The sequence below is a fragment of the Cryptomeria japonica genome, chromosome 5 (genome assembly GCF_030272615.1).
Source record: "Cryptomeria japonica chromosome 5, Sugi_1.0, whole genome shotgun sequence".
Lineage (NCBI taxonomy): Eukaryota > Viridiplantae > Streptophyta > Pinopsida > Cupressales > Cupressaceae > Cryptomeria > Cryptomeria japonica.
In genome coordinates this window covers 901,276,337-901,282,682 of record NC_081409.1, presented here as the reverse complement: position 1 = coordinate 901,282,682, position 6,346 = coordinate 901,276,337, and the positions used below count along the sequence as shown (strand labels likewise).

Sequence of the window (6,346 nt, the reverse complement as noted above, 5' to 3'; positions counted from 1 at the left end):
CACCAATACCAATAGAGATACCTAAGATCATGCAAATCATCGAAATAAAACAATATTACTATTCACATGTCAAGTATGGTTTCAATCTCCATTGTTTCCATTCTCCATTGATTTTGTTTGATATATTTGCTCTCAGATTTTATGTGTGCACAAGAGCTCAACAAAGAACAGATTGTGGTTGATAGCTTGATCGGAAGAAGGCTTGATCACATAAGATTGGTTATGTCATTGGGGTTGATAATGAAGGAGAGTATCGTCTTATATAGAGAACATTGTAGGAAATGGAGGGATAAGATTAAGAGGTGTAAAGATAAATGGTCGGCTAAGTTTAAAAGGTAGGTAGAAGAAAGTAATTAAATGATAAAGGGGGTAGGTAAGAGAAGAATTAAGAGATGAATGACATGTATCGGGTAGAAAAGGGTAATGAATTAATTAAATAAATAAAGATGTATTTAATTAATAGACGAAGTGGGATCAATTAAATAAAAAATAAATTATTTAATTTAGGAATTTAATTTAGGAAAAAGGATAATTTAAATAAATAAAAGTATCTATTTAAATGAGGAAAGACTTAGAAGAGGATTAATGAATTAATTAAATAAATAAAAATTTATTTAATTATAGAAGACTTAGGATAAAATAATTAAATAAATAAAATATTTATTTAATTAGAGAGGACAATTTTAGGTGTCTACAACTATTTTCATATCTTGACTTCTCCAACATGTTGTACATTATCCTATGTAGATATGTTCAAGATTAATGATTTTGTGATGGAATAAACATGGAGCACTTAAGGATAGAAAAGGGGTTGATTTGTAGACATTGAGAATAGAAGATCAAGAGTTAAAATTAAATTTGAGATCAATGGTGAAGGATTCATGAGAGATTAGGGATGAGGAGAAGGTGCTAATTAACATCACTAGATTGATGTTTTTAGAAGATGAGATAATAGATCAAAGGAGAGGATTAAATGAATATATATCAGAAAAAATGTTTGACTAAATCTAATGGTGGTGAATGGGTCCTTTCACATGCTTGAAAAGAACACATGAAAAAGAAGGCTACAACACATGTTTCTTGTCCCATCTGTGAGGAGGATACATGAGAAAGAGAACTATGACACATATATTGAAGACTTTCATAAGATTTATAGGGGAAAGGACCCAGTAGTTGTGCACCCTAACTTCGCGCTTCTCAAAATCCTACTTGGAAATTTCAAATCACTCCGATTTTTTTACAACATCTTACTTGGCAAGTCCCCTGCTTATAACTAAGGTTTCAGGGCCACATCATGAAATATGATGCCACATCAGCATGCTTTTTGCCAAGGTGTCCGGAACAGCCCCCCCAAAAAGTGAGACCAATAGGCATGCAAAAGAGACCCCAATAGTTGTGCAGCTGATATGGCATCACCTAATTGGTTACTTTTTACAATATTAGTACATTTCTTAACAACTATTAGTACATTTCCTAACAACTGTTGGTACATTTCCTAACAAAAATTGATTTTTTTTGTTTCAAACAATAGGTTTTATTTGTTCAATTTTTGGAACAAAAGGTATCAACAACCCTCACAACAATTGGTACATGCTCAACTAGTGGGTCGTTTCCCCTATGTATCCACTTGACCTAAATCACTTTTACAATTGTTCGATATTTTAATTTTTATAATAAAATAGACCAAAAAACCATTGAAATCAAATAATATAATTTTTTTTTTCTCTTTTACAAGAAAAGAAGGTGAATATATGAAAATGGTTAATATACATAGTATTGTCATCGCACTACATATTACAAGGGCTCTTTGTGACCAGCTAAATTGTAAATGGTACTTAAAGTACATTTGAAAATATAACATTATATAATGATAGGATGAAACAGTCACTCTCAAGCTTCAATATTTATGGCAACTACGCTTCGCACAATCTGTGACCCTCCTTGGGTACATTTCCACATTATCTCTCCAAATGGAACTGTGTCACCAATAGAAGCGACCGTGCCTTCGAATTTTACACTATAGCTGGCAGCTTCCAAGGGCTTTCCGAACTTTAGTGTTTGTGGTTCCACGCTTATAGTGATGCCAGCAGCGTTCTTCACACTCACTTGGTACACTGCATCACCCTCTCTACCCACATATGTCACTGTTCTCTTCTTTACCTGAACTGAATTGCTCCCTGATTTCATCACAACCGAAAAGGATGGATAGTTGAGATCACCGGCTTCCAAACTGGAGTTGCGACAGGAAACTGGCTCCTTTGTGAGAAGAGCAATTTGTTTTTCCGTGTAGTTGAGAGAGCAGAGGAAGGTGATGTAATCTTGAGGCGCCATGTCGTAGACAAACCCCGGGTCTACCGCAGCATTTGGATCCACGTGACCCGCGCCCAACACGAAGGGATTGGCTTCTCTCATTGTAAATGAATCCTTGATTGGCTGCTCTGCATTGTCAATCAAGTAGGATGATGTCATGAGGGCGGACTTGATGGCGGCAGGGCTCCATGTAGGATGTATGGCTTTTATCAACGCTGCTATGCCGCTGACGTGAGGACACGACATCGAAGTCCCAGAAAGGATGTTGTAAGGAAACTCTTCAGTGTATGCGGCCAATATGTTCAAACCTGGTGCAATTATATCCGGCTTGAGAACTTGCGGATACCCTTTAGTCGGCCCCCTTGAAGAAAACGCAGCCACAATGGGAGCAGTTGTTTCCTTGCCCACAACTGTCAATCCTTTGAGACTCATGGTAGCCGTTGCATTACTCCCTGTGCTGTTGATGTAGGCTTTGATTTTTTCTCCACTTGTAAAACTCATGCTGATAGCCGGCAGAGTGTTCGAATTAGTAATGAACTGTTGTGACCCATAACGCATATTGTTTGCCCCAATAATTCCTGCACCACCTGCTCTCGCCACTTAACCAAATTGGGATCAAGGCTGCCAGAGAGGCAATATCTTGTGTTGATGTTGGTGGATACATAGACCAATGGAAAAGGCCGTTGCAAGGTTGCATCATCTACTCGGCTGTAGGTGGAAGTGCCTTTGTACATCTCTTGGTTACCCAAAACAACAGATGCAGGGAAATCTCTATCGCTGCTGCTTGCACCCACTGTAGTAATCCAGGGGGCCACGTTACCAAGAGTAGACGAAGAAGGTCCATCGTTGCCTGCCGAGGCAGAGAAAAAAACCCCCTTTTCAATGGCCCCAAATGCTGCAATAGCTATGTTATCATCGGTAAAGGGCGTTTCTGGTGAGCCAATTGAGATAGAAATGATGTCGACGCCGTCAGCAACGGCTTGTTCCATGGCTGCAACGGTGTCCGTGTCATAGCAACCGTGTTCCCAGCAGGCTTTGTAGATGGCCAGCCTGGCTTGAGGGGCCATCCCTCTGGCCGTCCCGTTGGCAAAGCCAAAGTAACTGATCCCGGAAACTGCGGCGCCAGCCACGGTCGAAGCTGTATGAGTGCCATGCCCATCGTTGTCTCTCGGAGATTTGTTAATCGGAGTCGGGTTCTGCGCTTCGTAGCCTTTGGAGAAGTATCGAGCTCCAATGATTTTTCCATTGCAGTTGGAGGCATCGAAGCCCCTCCCACTTTCGCACGAGCCTTTCCATCGAGTGGGAGCGGGTCCAAGGCCTTCATCATTGAAGCTTTTGCTTTCAGGCCATATTCCCGTATCGATCATGCCCACTATGATATCTTTGCCATATGTAGAGTAGCGCGACCACAATCCTGAGGAAGAGGAGAGACCAAGAAATTCTGGTGTGTGCGTAGTGGAAATTTTATTGAGGGAAGAGGGGATGACAGCCAAGCAGCCGTCCATAGCCTCCATGGCCTGGGCCTCTGCTTTGCTCAGCCGCGCAGCAAAGCCGTGCAAGAGAGTATCATATGTATATAACATCTCCTTTGCACTCGGATCGGACTGCACGATCTGGTCTAGCATTGAAGCATACCATTGGTGGTGCGAATTGAAGTGTTGGGGCTTCATGGACTTGAGGATGTGAACAATGTAAGCTTTTCTTCCACCATCATTTTCAGCAGTGCCCAAAATGGCAGAGAGATAAAGCAGCATGAGTACGAAGGTGGCAAGACAGGCCTTCGCCATGGTGGAAATAATATCGTATATGGATGAGTGAATTCCAGAGTGAGTTTTATAAGGACTGGTGGAGGCAGCAAGGACTAACTACTGTTGTGAGTAACCCGTGTGAAATAACCATAGTTGCGTTCGGATCATATTCTATGATTGTATATCTAGCTTTATTTAAAGCGACGATGGACATTGTCCTTTCATGTGATTGACAATAATATCAAGATAGAGTTTCCAGTTTATGGATTGAATCATGTGAACATTTTTTTTTTATTGAATAAATGAAAAAGAATAAAAAATTACAAATAAGAACGCATAAAGACTGTCAAGTTTAAAGATCATTTATAACCACCATACAAAGAACTATACATCAGCAACATCATAGAACTATCAAAAAGCCAACCATACAGCTGCTGAGCAAACAAAAAACAGTCATACTAAGACCAACACGACTACGTCGGTAGTGCCAACAAGGAATAGAGCTTCAACCAAGGATAGTCAAACATAAGCCAACAAAATTACAGGCCTCACAGAGGCAGAAATATGCATCTATATACTAAATTTAAAAAACTTTTGAAGATGCCTGGAGCAAGTGAAATCTTGATGCTGAAGAATCCCAAGCTTGACATATCATTTTATAGATTATGGAAAACTAAAAAGAGAAATAAAACTAATAAAACTTTTGTTTAAACTTAAAATAAAAATTAATTCCCTCATTATTAGTACAAGTCTAACATAGAGCACATTATTACAATATCATCACATCTTTTTAGATTACTTCATTTAGTGTCACCAATAATCTCCACAAGATCATCCTCTCTATTTAAAATAAATGGTAGTTTGGGTCCCTCGTAATAATTCCTCTTGCAACACTCTTAGACATAAATCTAGAAAAAATATGACATCCACCACTTGGCCAATCTAGAACTCATTAGCACTAGATTGACCAATTGATACATAAACAAGCATGTATATATATATATAGACACACATAAATATCTAAATATTTAAGTCACAATTATATTTAAGACAATTACGGGGCTATAACCATTCCCATGGCCCTAACAAACAACAGAACCTGGTGTTGCAGATGATATTATTGACAACCAATAGATTGGAGACTTCGGTGTAGCAATTCAAGATCCTCTGATAATGAATGTTGAGTCAGAGAAGAATCTTGAGGAGGTTGGTGATGAGAAAGCAGATGAGGCGAAGAAGGATGAAGGTAAGATTGAGCAGGTTCCAGTGGAAAGAGACAGTACAGAACCTGATAAGGGCAAGCAGATAATAAGCGACACTAATTTCATTCAAGGGCCTATCAATCTAAATTTGTTATCTCATATGGAAGCACTGAAGTTTGTAGCCTTAGCCCAAGCAAAAGCCAGTGAAGACTTGTTGAAGTCTCACTCTGAGGATAGCGAGCTTATATCTTTGGCTACAAGTGTTCTTAAATTTTTTTGCCTATATTCAAATAAGACACTCTTGATTCACCCTTTGCTAAGCCGTGAAGTATGCTCAAGGCAGTTGACTCTCATTTTGAAACTCTTGAGAAAGCGATAGATGTAAAAGTTTTGAATCATTTTAATGCAATGAGATTGTGAACAGTTTTGAGAATGATTGAAGGTGATAGGGTAAGTCTGATAACTAGTATTATGGGCATTCAAGAGGCATTGAATGGAGGTGGTAAAATCTACAAGTCATGTCTTCTATTGCTAAAGTTCACTGTAGAGTTGGATAAGTAGATTAGAGAATGTGAAGGTCAACTTTCCGGTATATCTCAGTCCTATGCCCCCCAAGCTATTTTTGCAAGTAATTATGAGGCTTAGGTGATGGATTTACTAGACAAGATCAAGAGCATGAATCAAGAAAAGGATAAGATAGTTGGTAGAGTGGGAGAGTTGAGGAACTTGGTTACTCCTAGATTGGATACTCTACTGAGTAGTCAACAGGATGCGTTGAATGCACTAAAAAAGATTGTTCCTTTAGCTCTCAGAGGAGGAGAAATGCATGCATATCTTTTTAGTGCTCTGATTAACGTTTTGGAGAACCTAAAGAAAGGTTGGGATGATCACTTGCAATCCTTGAAGACCATTTTTGCATACATTTTCAAATTCTTGTAAGTTGTTGTGTATATAGTGTAGTGAAAAATGATGCATATTCTTAGGGGGAGCCTGTTTGAATCAAAGCTTTGAATTTTTGCAGTGTTTGACGTTTTTGGATTGACACTTAGTCATTTTTTAGTAAGTGTTTCCATGAATGCCAAAGGG

At 39.0% G+C, this 6,346-nt stretch overlaps 1 pseudogene; it reads right to left on the bottom strand.

Annotated features, from left to right (window-relative positions):
• Positions 1-1,890: 1,890 nt before the first annotated feature.
• On the bottom strand, positions 1,891-4,097 carry LOC131034687 (subtilisin-like protease SBT1.4; annotated as a pseudogene).
• Between the last annotated feature and the right edge of the window lie 2,249 nt (positions 4,098-6,346).